The sequence below is a fragment of the Macrobrachium rosenbergii genome, chromosome 12 (assembly GCF_040412425.1).
Source record: "Macrobrachium rosenbergii isolate ZJJX-2024 chromosome 12, ASM4041242v1, whole genome shotgun sequence".
Classification (NCBI taxonomy): Eukaryota; Metazoa; Arthropoda; class Malacostraca; order Decapoda; family Palaemonidae; genus Macrobrachium; species Macrobrachium rosenbergii.
The window spans coordinates 71,708,447-71,725,319 of NC_089752.1; the positions used below are offsets into that span (position 1 = coordinate 71,708,447).

Here is a 16,873-nt window from a genome sequence, read left to right on the forward strand (position 1 = left end):
TCCCCTCACTTGGCAATGTCAGATACTCCAGATTCAGAGGTTGGAAGGCATGCAATCCCAATCCACCCTCCACCACTTTCAGGAGCAGTTTCCATAATCGAAATCATTCAAATCTTCATTGTTAGGTCTTGTTCTGACAGAAGGAAAGAAAAATTAAAATGTTACTAAAAGGAAAAGAAAGGCCCGACTACAATTTGCTAGTTCAGCAGCCAAGGTCCAAGGCTTCTGGGACTTTGTTGTCTGTCATCAATGCACTGGGACATTGCCTCTCAGCTGGCCTTCAAGCCCAGGAAAAGCACACTTTATGCTACGGTTCCAATATATTTATATTCAACCCTTCCAACACAAAGTCTGCCCACTACTGTACAGTATACCAAAATACTTAGTCCCAAAAGGTCAATACAAGAATTTATTGCACAAAGGGTAACGATTAACTCTCTTAACATGCTACACTAGCTGGTACCAATTCCCTTGCCTAATGTACATACAATGAGGAGAAATATCTACCACTTGGCTTTTACAAACAAGAGGCATGATGAAAAAAGGAATATGGTGTACAGGCACAAGCACAGCCCAATGTTGCTTGTCATCAGATGAACTTTGGAGTGACAGTGATGACTGAGGGCTTCTCTATCAGTGAAATTATTATTATTATATTCCTGGAAGACAATATAATGGGCTCATTTCTCTAAGAACATCCTTAGCTTACTGTCTCTCACGCAAGCAAGCACTGCATATCAACCAGTTTAATTGTACAGCTATGCTCTTAAGCGATGCAACATGACTGCATAAGATTTCATTCAAAATTGTACAGCTATGCTCTTAAGCGATACAACATGACTGCATAAGATTTCATTCAAAACTCATGAACTGGCAACCAGACATGCTCCATATTTATCTCTTATTTCAGTGCAAAAATACAATGATTTCATACAGTAAGCAATGATTTCATACAGTAAGAAAACATCACGTGGGGCCAAATTTTGGAAAAACAGTTACGAAACATTTTCAAAACTTTCGTTCACTCATCACTGATGCATTTGACAAAAAAAAATTTATCTTCAAACCTCAGTTCAATTGTTAGAATACGAAAAAATATAAAAAATTGTTGTGACATTAATACTGCTTCCAATGCAACCATAAAATTTGAAAAAGCCCTACTTGATTGTTTTAATGCCTCAATGCTGAAAAAATGTAAAGAAAATACAAAAGTATTTCTGTAGCTAGAATGCATCCACCAATATCAATGGGTGGGTGAAGTGTGTGTGGTGCAACCACTAGAGTGGCGGCAGCATGAACCACCTGAAACTATGGTCTAGAAAGAGTAGCGACACTGAAATTACCTTGAAAATATTTACAGCATTTTAAATTTGTTAGAGGAATATTTGGATTTTCATAAAAATAAAATGATTTACGTAATATTTCTTAACCACTTCAAAAAATTACGGCTTACTAGCAAATATTCACCGGTGTAATTATTCTTTTGTTAAAGCCAAGATTTGATTTTGTTCCTAGGCCTGGGTGTGCTACATTTCTTTCCTTACTATAAATACATTACACGTAACATTCACATCTCTATGTAACAATTTCTAGCCAGAAAGCATATGAAGTTATCACAACTTTCTTGCATTTCAAGTTATCTTATGAATAAATAAATTAATAAACCAAAAGCAAGCAGGAGGGATTTTTAGAAAATAATATTTTAAACCAGTTAAAGAAAGTTCCATAGGCCTGATATTAATACTAATAGATATTCCATTAATAGCCACCTTCTCCATATAATTAAAATCATCATCATCTTTTATACTTCAAAGAAAATGTAATCTCTACAAATAAATTTAGTAACAGAGATTACATCTCAGAAGGCTTAGATTATTTTTTTTAGACCTACAAATCATTTTGTGACATACATTCAAAGAAAACTTGTTGTAATTCATATTCCTATTTTGAAAATGTTATGACTGTTGAGTTTATTTGGTCTACTGTTATAATGCTGCACAGGCAGTTACGTTGACCAGCCCAAGGAGCATGTTAAGCACGCTGTCATTGAGGGCACAGTTAACCTTACCACACGTTCCAAATTATAACAGTGCATAAAAGGGATCATATTTATATAACCATAAGGAAAATAGTGCTGGCTGTGAATTTGCAAACTTGTTAACTTGTATGAAACTAGAAATGAAAACAAAAAGTATAACACTACTTGGCAATGTTACGTTGACTCTGAGATTTTGAACGATATAAAAAGAATCATGTCGCCTCAGATGTGAGCATGACTGTACCACAATAAGCAAACCTCAACGCTTAATAGTTAAGAAACTCACTATCATTTGAGTAATGCACAGAAACATAAAACTTTCAAACATAAAACTTGCTGTGCAATACTTTTATTGGTTAACTCACAAGAAAAATAAATTTTATTAGTACCCCAACATACTTATTAAAATGTTACTAAGCAATCAGAATGATAATTAATAAACACCAAAACTGACAACTAAAAGGAGATGTTTTGTGCTACATATAAATAAAAGCTCTTACTTTAATTTACTGGTTTTCCACAAAAGAAAAATAAATTACATTTCTCCTTCACATACATAAGTGCTGTATGAAGTTATTAAAGAAAGGTATGAAAACAAATATTTATTTTGACTAGCAGAAGGTGAAGTGCTGTGCAACATACAAAAAATATCAATAATGAACAAATTTAAAAACAAACATATGTACACAGTTCCTATTACAATACAAACTAGCAGCCCTTATCATACAACAAAACTTGAGCTTTGGGAAATAATAAATATATGTCCTAATACTGTATATCTCAGTACTCAAAAATCTGTCAAACAGCCTTCGTATGTCCTGCACATCATTGCAATAACAAGAAAGCCAATGATATTTTATATTATTTAGCAAAGTCACATTGCTTGGATTAATACTGGACAAATAATTCACTTAACCTAAAGCACATCACAGTAGTACATTAACCCTTTTGAAAGAAGCCTTTAATCCTACAATCACATGGTAATCGCTGCATAAGGATATGTTTTGAAGAGAACCTATAAAACTTTACTGTACAGTTATCCTCAAGTATCACAATTTCTCTTCAAAGGGCACCCATTCCTGAAAACAGAAACACTCATTAGATCATGAGAACTGCATAAAAAAAGCAAAGCATAGAAAGCTGCTAAACAGGTCAGTCACTTACAATTCTCATTACTGCAAAATGAACCTAAAGAGTAGCCTGCGAGACATTAACATAATGACAAACCATTCACTTATGCTGTTTCTTTATTGTTACTGTACAAACATATCTCTTCTTTTTTTTACGGAGTACTTAGGTTCCAACTTCTTTTATGACCTATGAACATCAACTGCTAATGTCCTGGAATCTAACTTGAAAGATGGGTTCAGTCCCGATGCAAGTTAAATTTCTGTGAAATATTCCCATGTGTTAAAAAAAATACATAAAAATAAAAATTAAAAAAATAAAAATAAACAAGAATAAAATAAAATAATCTATACATCATATACTACCTGACCACCCCAGCACTGCCCAGGAAAACCCTGAACAACAACTGATAAACTCTCTCCAACTCTCCCTCACTCTTTCCCTCTTTTGCCTCCCTAACACCCCCTCCACTCTCTCTCTCCCCCTTTCCTGTTAAGATAGTTGCTTCAATTACATTGTCCAGCATTTTTGACACCCCTTCTCACCCACCCATCCCCCTTCCTATCATGGCTGAACTTGGACTTAATAAAAGGGAATCGGGAGCATTACCAATCATCTCAACAACCTCAAAAACTATGGATTAGACACTAACATTTGTCATTTTCGGTTAATTTTATGTCACCCCCTTTGGTGCCAGTGATGTCTTACCCCCACAGTATTCTTTTCCAGATAGTAAGTCATATGTATATTGAAACGTGGTATGATAAATTTGTAGTTTATTTAGTAACTAAGTCTATGGGCAGAACCAAACGCATTTCAGAGAAGCCCTCCTCACTTTGGTGCTAGTGATGTCTTACGCCATAGAATTCTTTTCCAGATAGCAAGTCATATGTACAGTCGCCCGCTGGTATTCACAGGGGATGTGTACCACTAACCACCCCCCCCCCCCACACGATAGCTCAAATGCGCGAATACTTAAAACCCCTCCAAAAACACTTATAACTGTCTATTTTGATGGTTCAAAACACCAAAGCACCCTCTAAAAATGCTTATACCTGAATATTTTTATAGTTTTACCACAAGAAGCGCATTTAGTCATGAAAATGTGAAAATAAGAGTATAATGTAATATATCAGTCCTATTCTACTTAACGTCATTTGTAACATAACTATACTAATTGTTTACTCTCATACGATGGTTGAAATGCAAGCAAAACAGCTGTTATCCAATTCTGTTGTTCACAGCCACGGCCTAGACCGTGTTCATAGCAAAACGGTTGTTTCTCATTCGGTTGTTTGTGGCTGTACTGTACTCGTTTACTCGAGCATAACATAACTAACGATACTTTTACCACTTGCTTTTACTTTTTAACCTATGTAACTAGAAGAAAAGATAAAGAGATGGAGTAAAAGAGGTTAGTCTATAGTAATTTGGTCTCTCAAAAAAGGAGCTTGCATAATACACAAGTTACATAAAATAATTTTTTATGGGTGAAAATTTAGGGGTAGCACGATGCGCGAGATCGCGCGTTAACGAGTATATACGGTAAATGAAATGACAAGTCGATCCTATATCATGTTTTTCCTACACGTCGCATAAAAGGGAAGCCATTTTTTTTGCTTACATTTTATCGCCAATCATAAGCAACCCCTTAACAACAATACGATAAAGTATGATAATTATCGTACATAATTATCGGTCGTATGACTGAATTGTTCTAAACAGTTACAAACAGCCTGAATTTTTAATGAAAAACTCCTATTATATTATCCTAAATGTTATTACTACCGTAATTACACTACGTTACCGAACAATAAAGGTTGCTGTGAGCGCAACCGTAACCCAATATTTAGGCTACATTTTGTCAGCTGGGCTCACATAGATAAAACTTGATTTCACTGATATGGAATCATTCCTCTAATAGGCTATTTATTATGAAGATATGCCAATGATATATATGGTAAAAATGGTTTTATTACCTCTATTATCAGTTTATTTCATAATGTGAATCTTTTCCTGTATGTCGGTAGTTATCGCGCTGAGGCTAACCTACCAATAAATATCACTTAGAATTCAAGGTTTGATTTTTAGAATGATAGTATAAGACAACCGCAATTTTTAGGGGTGAATTTTATGATTAAAAGGTTGTCTTATACGCGGAAATATACAGTATTTATCCACTTCTTACATTCTACCCTTTGGCTAGAGAGAAAAAGGAAGGAAGAAACTGATCTTCTACCCTTGGTCAAAAATATCAATTAATATGACATATTTGACAGTTCCAATCTCATCCACAGCTTCAAAGCTCTGGGCAAAAGACAGCCCCGGGGTGACATTTGTTTGTTTCAAATTTTAAATAATTTACTATAAAAATGCATTAATGTTGTAATTACAGTATATTATTATTGTTTAATCTTATTATTTGAAAAATAGTACAGTACTTATTATTAGGCAAATCATTAATTTACCATATAAATGCGGTTAGTCCTCATTATCTCCCACAAATTTATTTTAAAAATTCCTGTGCCGTCATTTTCTCTCTCTTATCTCAGAGAGAGAGAGAGAGAGATATTACTAACCCTCTTTTTAGTAGTATGCAAAGCCCTTGAGGTACAAGCTTTGTGGTTGGTTAAAATCCCACCCTTCCTACCAATAGCATGTCATCAAGGAGAGCGAGGGGGAGAGGAGGGGTTTGTTTAAAGTTGTTATTGGCTACTTTCAGTACTTCCGGCCAATAGCATATCATCATGGAGAGGGGGGTTGCTAAGAGCTCTGTTATTGGCTACTTCTAATCCCTCGAGCCAATATCGTGTCGTTATGTAGCCTATGTCAAAGCAGTATAAATATTGTAACAAACAGTGATGGAATTTTAGTATATTTTAATGTTTATATATCGTAATCTATATTTCATTAAAGGATATACTGTATGCAGTACAGAGAGAGAGAGAGAGAGAGGTTGAATGAAGTGATTACATCGGTAAGCAGTTTTGTGATTTCACAGGATTTTAATTTAAAATTTTATTGATACTTTGCTGTGGTTACCTTAATATTAATATTTGAAAATCAGTAAACAATTTTTTTATCATAAAAAATGTATTTAATCAACAAATAAGAAAAATTCCGCAAATGTTAATTTTCTTCCGTCATATGCGTTGGACCAAGTCATCCGAAATATTACCATCAACAATCATAAGAAAACTTTACTTTTAATCCTTTGGGTGTCTTGAAAACGAATCCTACATTTTCATTAAGTTTTTTATTGAACAAACCCTCCAAATATTGATCATTCTGCCAGTTTGGATGCATATTTCTTCTGTTCGGATTGGCATAGTCTGAAATATTGCCGAAAATCGTAAGAAAACTTTACTTTTAATATTGTGGGTGTCTTGAAAACAACAAATCCTGCATTTCCATTGAGTTTTACTTAAAAAAATAAAACCCTTCAAATATTGACCATTCTGCCATTTTGGATGCATATTTCTTCTCACCGACATCAGACTGGTGTTGTCCAAAATACCGTCGAAAATTGTAAGAAAACTTTACTTTTAATCCTTTGGATGTATTGAAAACAATGTATCCTGCATTTTTATTGAGTTTTTCAACAAAAACCTAAAAAATTTAACCATTCTGCCATTTTCTTCTGTCAGATTGGCGTTGTCTGGGTCGCAAACCTGGAACATACGTTGTAACCCAGGAAATAGTTTTTGATGAATATATTTGAAGAGCGTCATAAACTCGGAACATCGTAAGCCAAGCCCGTCATAACCCAGAGACTGTGTGTGTATGTATATGTATTATATATATATAGATTATATATATAATGTTATATATATAATTGTATATATATGTATGTATATATATATATATATATATATATATAATATATATATATATATATATATATATATATATATATATATATATATATATATATATATATATATATATATATATATATATATATATATATATATATATATATATATACAGAATATCTTTCATTCCTGTAATCCTACAGTGTAATATGAATATAAGAAGGCCCATAAAACACTATTTAAACGTTGAAACCATATATTTCGGGCACTAGCTTCTGTGCCCTGTTCACTTTAGAATATGGACAGGTGGAAAGTTACAATGGTATACAGGCAGTCCCCGGTTTACGACGGTTCCGGCTTACGACGTTCGAGGTTACGACGCTTTTCAAATATATTCATCAGAAATTATTTCCTGGCTTACGACGCATGTTCGGGGTTACGACGCTAATCTCACGCCGATCCGACGGAAGAAATATGGCCCCAAAATGGCAGAATAATCATAATTTGAAGGTTTTTTGATGTAAAACTCAATAATAATGCAGTTTACATCGTTTTCAATGCACCCAGAGCATTAAAAGTAAGGTTTTCTTATGATTTTTGACGATTTTCGACGATGTTCCGGCTTACGACGATTTTCGGGTTACGACGCGGCGCAAGAACGGAACCCCCGTCGTAAACCGGGGACCGCCTGTATATACCAAAAACATAAAGGTGTGGCCCTAGGCCTCCGATGCTATGGAGGTGGCGTTTCTTAAGGAGGAGAATGGCCAAATTCCCTAGTGGTTTTTGGCCTCATTAGCTCCCGTTTGGCGATGGATCTGGCGGTCGCGTTTCCTGGGTCATCTTCTTCATAAGGGGTTTGAGGATTAAGGTGTCGATGTCATCCGATTTCCAATGTCCTCCTGACAGGTTCATATTGTTGGTTTGATTGATGATAGCAGATTCCCAGCATCCTTCTTTTTGTACGGACAGCTACTTTTGAAAACCAACTCCGCCCCACTCCAGTTAATGGCATGCCTCTATTTCTGATATGTAGGAAAATTCCCGAACTCTCCAAGCGTAACGTACTGATCTTTTGTGCTCTGTTATTCTTTTTAGAGCGATCTACCTGTCTCGCCTACACATAGATGTCCTGACAATTACTACAAGGTATCTTGTAAACTCCGGCTTCTTCCCTTTTGTTATTTAAGTATACGTTAACGAGCGAACTCCCGATGGATTTGGGATAATGGAAAATGAAAGGATTGTTAGGCCTGAGTTGCTTAGAAGTCTTTTGGATGTTTTCATCGTACGGAAGCTTTATTTTGTTGTTGAAATCTATTTGTCTGTTGTGAGTGGGACCTTTATAGTATATTTTATTCGCTTTGTTAATAGCCCTCTCGATAATGTGTGGTGGATATAGCAGTTGCGTTAGGTGTTGGCGGATCGTGTTAAATTCTTTATCCAGGTACTCATTTGAACATATCCTAAGTCCTCTGAGGAATAAGTTGCACCCTACCATGATTTTTACGGAGACGTCGTGGTAGCTTAAGAAATGAATGTAGGAGACAGCGAAGGTGGGTTTTCTATATACTGTAAATGCATACCTGTTCTGTTTTCTTATGATCAGTACATCTAGGAACGGCAGTTTTCCGTCCTTTTTCCCATTCTGTTTTAAATTTTATGGTCGGAACTAGCGAATTTAGCCTATTAAAATATTCATTAAAGTCCCCAAGCTATTGTCCCAGAAAGTAAAGATATCATCTACGTATCTAAGCCAGATCATATTATGGGGTTTGATAGACGACAAAAGTTCTGTTTCGAAATATTCCATGTACAAGTTTGCTAGAAGGGTGATAGGGGACTTCCAATACTACAGCCAAATTTTTGTTTGTAAAATTACCATTGAAAGAAAACACGTTGTTAGTTACACAGAGGTTGATAAGTTTTAAAGTTTTATCTATGCCAAGAGGAAAATGGTCTTCATATGGTTGTAACTTCCTCTCTAAGAAAACAACAACACGTCGGCAATCGGGACTTTGGTAAATAATGACTCGACGTCTAGGCTGAGCAATTTGATGTTGTTTGAGGGAATGTTTAAACTATTAAATTTTTGTATGAAATCCTCTGCATGTTTGACGTGGTAGGATGAGAAGGTTCCTAGAAAGGGTGATAACAAGTCTGCGAGCCATTTTGGTAATTTGTACATGAAAGAGCCCCTGCTAGATATTATGGGGCGTAAGGGAATCCCATCTTTATGTGTTTTCGGGAGGCCAGAAAATAGGGGGAGAGGGGTTGATTACCTTTAATGTCTCTAGTAATTTCTGTCTTTTTATTGCCCCTATGGTTCTGACTGATTTGTTAAATTGAGCAGCAATATTTGTTGTGGGATCTTTCGTTAATTTGTCATAGGTCTCGCATCGTTTAGAAGTTCTTGAACTTTATTGATGTATGTCTCCTTGTCTAACAGAACTATTTTCCCGTCTTTGTCAGATTTTGTGATGATGATATCCCCCTTTTCTTAAACTAACTAATGCATTTTGGAATCTTTTCGGGAGCGAATTTTTGTTGTTATTTTGCTCCAAGACATTTAGCAAAATGCCTTTGAGACATGCCTCTTTCTTGTCATAATTGTTTTTTGCAAAATGTTTATCAAAAGCAACTAGGAAATTAAGATTACTTTCGGGACCAGGTTTTAGAGCGAATGAAACTCCAAGATTTAAAACGGTCTGTTCTTCTGCAGTGAGGGGATGGTTAGAGAGATTCAGCACATTATTGGGAAGGCCAAGATTATTCCATACGCTGTTCCTAATCAGTCTTTTTAATTTGTAGCACAAATTTCTGGAGTGGGACTCACTGTTTTCAACAGCACCTGATAGCACAAAATATGAAAGATATCTGTACATACCATCATCCCTGCACATGAGGCGAAGTGATGTGGCTAGCTCGCTTATTTTTCTTCTAATCACATAGATGTCTTGGTGTGTGGCTTGTATTCTGTCTTGGAGGAATGTGCGGATGGAGTCCGGAAATGGGTCTGACGCCGATGTCCAAGTATTGAAACCGTACATTTTGGGAGAAACTTGTTCCTGTAGGCATTCTTGTAGATAATTTCTCTGATTCTTCCTCTTGTGTAACCCATGTACTAGCCGTTCATTACCGTCTGAAGATGTGCTTGACAGCTGGGTTGAAGCCGTTTAGGTTAAAAATCTGGCGTAAACTGTGATGTTCCATGATGGGCAAAAATGAATGTCTTTTCCTGTAATACTACAGTGTAATATGAATATAAGAAGGCCCATAAAACACTATTTAAACGTTGAAACCATATATTTTCGGGCACTAGTTTCTGTGCCCTGTTCACTGGTAGAATATGGACAGGTGGAAAGTTACAATGGTAAATATACCAAAAACATAAAGGTGTGGCCCTAGGCCTCCGATGCTATGGAGGTGGCGTTTTAAGAAGGAGGAGAATGGCCAAATTCCCTAGTGGTTTTTGGCCTCATTAGCTCCCGTTTGGCGATGGATCTGGCGGTCGCGTTTCCTGGGTCATCTTCTTCAAAGGGGTTTGAGGATTAAGGTGTCAATGATGTCATCCGATTTCCAATGTCCTCCTGACAGGTTCATATTGTTGGTTTGATTGATGATAGCAGATTCCAGCATCCTTCTTTTGTACGGACAGCTACTTTTGAAAACCAACTCCGCCCCACTCCAGTTAATGGCATGCCCTCTATTTCTGATATGTAGGAAAATTCCCGAACTCTCCGAAGCGTAACGTACTGATCTTTTGTGCTCTGTTATTCTTTGCGAGAGCGATCTACCTGTCTCGCCTACGTAGATGTCCTGACAATTACTACACGGTATCTTGTAAACTCCGGCTTCTTCCCTTTTGTTATTTAAGTATACGTTAACGAGCGAACTCCCGATGGATTTGGGATAATGGAAAATGAAAGGATTATTAGGCCTGAGTTGCTCGGAAGCCTTTTGGATGTTTTCATCGTATGGAAGCTTTATTTTGTTGTTGAAATCTATTTGTCTGTTGTGAGTGGGACCTTTATAGTATATTTTATTTGCTTTGTTAATAGCCCTCTCGATAATGTGTGGTGGATATAGCAGTTGCGTTAGGTGTTGGCGGATCGTGTTAAATTCTTTATCCAGGTACTCATTTGAACATATCCTAAGTCCTCTGAGGAATAAGTTGCACCCTACTGCATGATTTTTACGGAGACGTCGTGGTAGCTTAAGAAATGAATGTAGGAGACAGCGAAGGTGGGTTTTCTATATACTGTAAATGCATACCTGTTCTGTTTTCTTATGATCAGTACATCTAGGAACGGCAGTTTTCCGTCCTTTTCCCATTCTGTTTTAAATTTTATGGTCGGAACTAGCGAATTTAGCCTATTAAAAATTCATTAAAGTCCCCCAGCTATTGTCCCAGAAAGTAAAGATATCATCTACGTATCTAAGCCAGATCATATTATGGGGTTTGATAGACGACAAAAGTTCTGTTTCGAAATATTCCATGTACAAGTTTGCTAGAAGGGGTGATAGGGGACTTCCATGCTACAGCCAAATTTTTTTTTGTAAAAATTACCATTGAAAGAAAACACGTTGTTAGTTACACAGAGGTTGATAAGTTTTAAAGTTTTATCTATGCCAAGAGGAAAATGGTCTTCATATGGTTGTAACTTCCTCTCTAAGAAAGACAACACGTCGGCAATCGGGACTTTGGTAAATAATGACTCGATGTCTAGGCTGAGCAATTTGATGTTGTTTGAGGGGATGTTTAAACTATTAAATTTTTTGTATGAAATCCTCTGCATGTTTGACGTGGGAGGATGAGAAGGTTCCTAGAAAGGGTGATAACAAGTCTGAGCCATTTTGATAATTTGTACATGAAAGAGCCCCTGCTAGATATTATGGGGCGTAAAGGAATCCCATCTTTATGTGTTTTCGGGAGGCCGTAAAAATAGGGAGAGAGGGGTTGATTACCTTGAATGTCTCTAGTAATTCTATGTCTTTTTATTGCCCCTATGGTTCTGACTGATTTGTTAAATTGAGCAGCAATATTTGTTGTGGGATCTTTCGTTAATTTGTCATAGGTCTCCGCATCGTTTAGAAGTTCTTGAACTTTATTGATGTATGTCTCCTTGTCTAACAGAACTATTTTCCCGTCTTTGTCAGATTTTGTGATGATGATATCCCCCCTTTTCCTTAAACTAACTAATGCATTTTGGAATCTTTTCAGGAGCGAATTTTTGTTGTTATTTTGCTCCAAGACATTTAGCAAAATGCCTTTGAGACATGCCTCTTTCTTGTCATAATTGTTTTTTGCAAAATGTTTATCAAAAGCAACTAGGAAATTAAGATTACTCTCCCTTTCTAGGAACCTTCTCATCCTCCCACGTCAAACATGCAGAGGATTTCATACAAAAATTTAATAGTTTAAACATCCCCTCAAACAACATCAAATTGCTCAGCCTTCGAGTCATTATTTACCAAAGTCCCGATTGCCGACGTGTTGTCTTTCTTAGAGAGGAAGTTACAACCATATGAAGACCATTTTCCTCTTGGCATAGATAAAACTTTAAAACTTATCAACCTCTGTGTAACTAACAACGTGTTTTCTTTCAATGGTAATTTTTACAAACAAAAATTTGGCTGTAGCATGGGAAGCCCCTATCACCCCTTCTAGCAAACTTGTACATGGAATATTTCGAAACAGAACTTTTGTCGTCTATCAAACCCCATAATATGATCTGGCTTAGATACGTAGATGATATCTTTACTTTCTGGGACAATAGCTGGGGGGACTTTAATGAATTTTTTAATAGGCTAAATTCGCTAGTTCCGACCATAAAATTTAATACAGAATGGGAAAAGGACGGAAAACTGCCGTTCCTAGATGTACTGATCATAAGAAAACAGAACAGGTATGCATTTACAGTATATAGAAAACCCACCTTCGCTGTCTCCTACATTCATTTCTTAAGCTACCACGACGTCTCCGTAAAAATCATGGTAGGGTGCAACTTATTCCTCAGAGGACTTAGGATATGTTCAAATGAGTACCTGGATAAAGAATTTAACACGATCCGCCAACACCTAACGCAACTGCTATATCCACCACACATTATCGAGAGGGCTATTAACAAAGCGAATAAAATATACTATAAAGGTCCCACTCACAACAGACAAATAGATTTCAACAACAAAATAAAGCTTCCGTACGATGAAAACATCCAAAAGGCTTCCGAGCAACTCAGGCCTAACAATCCTTTCGTTTTCCATTACCCTAAATCCATCGGGAGTTCGCTCATTAACGTATACTTAAATAACAAAAGGGAAGAAGCCGGAGTTTACAAGATACCGTGTAGTAATTGTCAGGACATCTACGTAGGCGAAACAGGTAGATCGCTCTCGCAAAGAATAACAGAGCACAAAAGATCAGTACGTTACGCTTGGGAGAGTTCGGGAATTTTCCTACATATCAGAAATACAGGGCATGCCATTAACTGAAATGGGGCAGAGTTGGTTTTCAAAAGTAGCTGTCCGTACAAAAGAAGGATACTGGAATCTGCTATCATCAATCAAACCAACAATATGAACCTGTCAGGAGGACATTGGAAATCAGATGACATCGACACCTTAATCCTCAAACCCCTCATGAAGAAGATGACCCAAGAAACGCGACCGCCAGATCCATCGCCAAACGGGAGCTAATGAGGCCAAAAACCACTAGGGAATTTGGCCATTCTCCTCCTTAAGAAACGCCACCTCCATAGCATCGGAGGCCTAGGGCCACACCTTTATGTTTTTGGTATATATACCATTGTAACTTTCCACCTGTCCATATTCTACCAGTGAACAGGGGCACAGAAGCTAGTGCCCGAAATATATGGTTTCAACGTTTAAATAGTGTTTTATGGGCCTTCTTATATTCATATTACACTATAGTATTACAGGAAAAGACATTCATTTTTGCCCATCATGGAACATCACAGTTTACGCCAGTTTTTTTGGCTTCAACCCAGCTGTCAAGCACATCTTCAGACGGTACATGAACGGCTAGTACATGGGTTACACAAGAGGAAGAATCAGAGAAATTATCTACAAGAATGCCTACAGGAACAAGTTTCTCCCAAAATGTACGGTTTCACGCGTTGGACAGAAGCGTCAGACCCATTTCCGGACTCCATCCGCACATTCCTCCAAGACAGAATACAAGCCACACACCAAGACATCTATGTGATTAGAAGAAAAATAAGTGAGCTAGCCACGTCACTTCGCCTCATGTGCAGGGATGATGGTATGTACAGATATCTTTCATATTTTGTGCTATCAGGTGCTGTTGAAAACAGTGAGTCCCACTCCAGAAATTTGTGCTACAAATTAAAAGACTGATTAGGAACAGCGTATGGAATAATCTTGGCCTTCCCAATAATGTGCTGAATCTCTTAACCATCCCCTCACTGCAGAAGAACAGACCGTTTTAAATCTTGGAGTTTCATTCGCTCTAAAACCTGGTCCCGAGAGTAATCTTAATTTCCTAGTTGCTTTTGATAAACATTTTGCAAAAAACAATTATGACAAGAAAGAGGCATGTCTCAAAGGCATTTTGCTAAATGTCTTGGAGCAAAATAACAACAAAAATTCGCTCCCGAAAAGATTCCAAAATGCATTAGTTAGTTTAAGGAAAAGGGGGGATATCATCATCACAAAATCTGACAAAGACGGGAAAATAGTTCTGTTAGACAAGGAGACATACATCAATAAAGTTCAAGAACTTCTAAACGATGCGGAGACCTATGACAAATTAACGAAAGATCCCACAACAAATATTGCTGCTCAATTTAACAAATCAGTCAGAACCATAGGGGCAATAAAAAGACATAGAATTACTAGAGACATTAAAGGTAATCAACCCTCTCTCCCCTATTTTTACGGCCTCCCAAAAACACATAAAGATGGGATTCCTTTACGCCCCATAATATCTAGCAGGGGCTCTTTCATGTACAAATTATCAAAATGGCTTGCAGACTTGTTATCACCCTTTCTAGGAACCTTCTCATCCTCCCACGTCAAACATGCAGAGGATTTCATACAAAAATTTAATAGTTTAAACATCCCCTCAAACAACATCAAATTGCTCAGCCTAGACGTCGAGTCATTATTTACCAAAGTCCTGATTGCCGACGTGTTGTCTTTCTTAGAGAGGAAGTTACAACCATATGAAGACCATTTTCCTCTTGGCATAGATAAAACTTTAAAACTTATCAACCTCTGTGTAACTAACAACGTGTTTTCTTTCAATGGTAATTTTTACAAACAAAAATTTGGCTGTAGCATGGGAAGTCCCCTATCACCCCTTCTAGCAAACTTGTACATGGAATATTTCGAAACAGAACTTTTGTCGTCTATCAAACCCCATAATATGATCTGGCTTAGATACGTAGATGATATCTTTACTTTCTGGGACAATAGCTGGGGGGACTTTAATGAATTTTTTAATAGGCTAAATTCGCTAGTTCCGACCATAAAATTTAAAACAGAATGGGAAAAGGACGGAAAACTGCCGTTCCTAGATGTACTGATCATAAGAAAACAGAACAGGTATGCATTTACAGTATATAGAAAACCCACCTTCTGCTGTCTCCTACATTCATTTCTTAAGCTACCACGACGTCTCCATAAAAATCATGGTAGGGTGCAACTTATTCCTCAGAGGACTTAGGATATGTTCAAATGAGTACCTGGATAAAGAATTTAACACGATCCGCCAACACCTAACGCAACTGCTATATCCACCACACATTATCGAGAGGGCTATTAACAAAGCGAATAAAATATACTATAAAGGTCCCACTCACAACAGACAAATAGATTTCAACAACAAAATAAAGCTTCCATACGATGAAAACATCCAAAAGGCTTCCGAGCAACTCAGGCCTAACATTCCTTTCATTTTCCATTATCCCAAATCCATCGGGAGTTCGCTCGTTAACGTATACTTAAATAACAAAAGGGAAGAAGCCGGAGTTTACAAGATACCGTGTAGTAATTGTCAGGACATCTACGTAGGCGAGACAGGTAGATCGCTCTCGCAAAGAATAACAGAGCACAAAAGATCAGTACGTTACGCTTTCGGAGAGTTCGGGAATTTTCCTACATATCAGAAATACAGGGCATGCCATTAACTGGAGTGGGGCGGAGTTGGTTTTCAAAAGTAGCTGTCCGTACAAAAGAAGGATGCTGGAATCTGCTATCATCAATCAAACCAACAATATGAACCTGTCAGGAGGACATTGGAAATCGGATGACATCGACACCTTAATCTTCAAACCCCTTTTGAAGAAGATGACCCAGGAAACGCGACCGCCAGATCCATCGCCAAACAGGAGCTAATGAGGCCAAAAACCACTAGAGAATTTGGCCATTCTCCTCCTTAAGAAACGCCACCTCCATAGCATCGTAGGCCTAGGGCCACACCTTTATGTTTTTGTATATATACCATTGTAACTTTCCACCTGTCCATTCTACCAGTGAACAGAGGCACAGAAGCTAGTGCCCGAAATATATGGTTTCAACGTTTTAAATAGTGTTTTATGGGCCTTCTTATATTCATATAGATATATATATATATATATATATATATATATATATATATATATATATATATATATATATATATATATATATATATATATGCCTCCTGGATATGAGGCTAAACTGTATCCGGTTGCAAAGCTTTTGCTAAAAGGACATAATGAGGTTACCTTTGAATTGCAACTACCTCCAGGTCACCCCTTGGGAAAGGTGTAGTACCTGTAAACCTCCCTTGCTGGGTACAGCTCCACTGCCTTGTGGATAAACTCTTTAGTTAAAGGCTAAGGAGAAGGAAAACTCCCAATTTAAA

At 37.1% G+C, this 16,873-nt stretch overlaps 1 protein-coding gene across 3 annotated transcripts in view; it reads right to left on the reverse strand.

Annotated features, from left to right (window-relative positions):
* Positions 1-308: 308 nt before the first annotated feature.
* LOC136843731 (protein argonaute-2-like) overlaps positions 309-16,873 on the reverse strand; it is a 645,860-nt gene continuing 629,295 nt past the window's right edge. For all 3 annotated transcript variants that reach the window (XM_067112367.1, XM_067112365.1, XM_067112370.1), the window contains one exon: positions 309-3,117. The gene's annotated coding sequence lies outside the window, so the exon portion shown is untranslated. The remainder of the gene's footprint in view (positions 3,118-16,873) is intronic.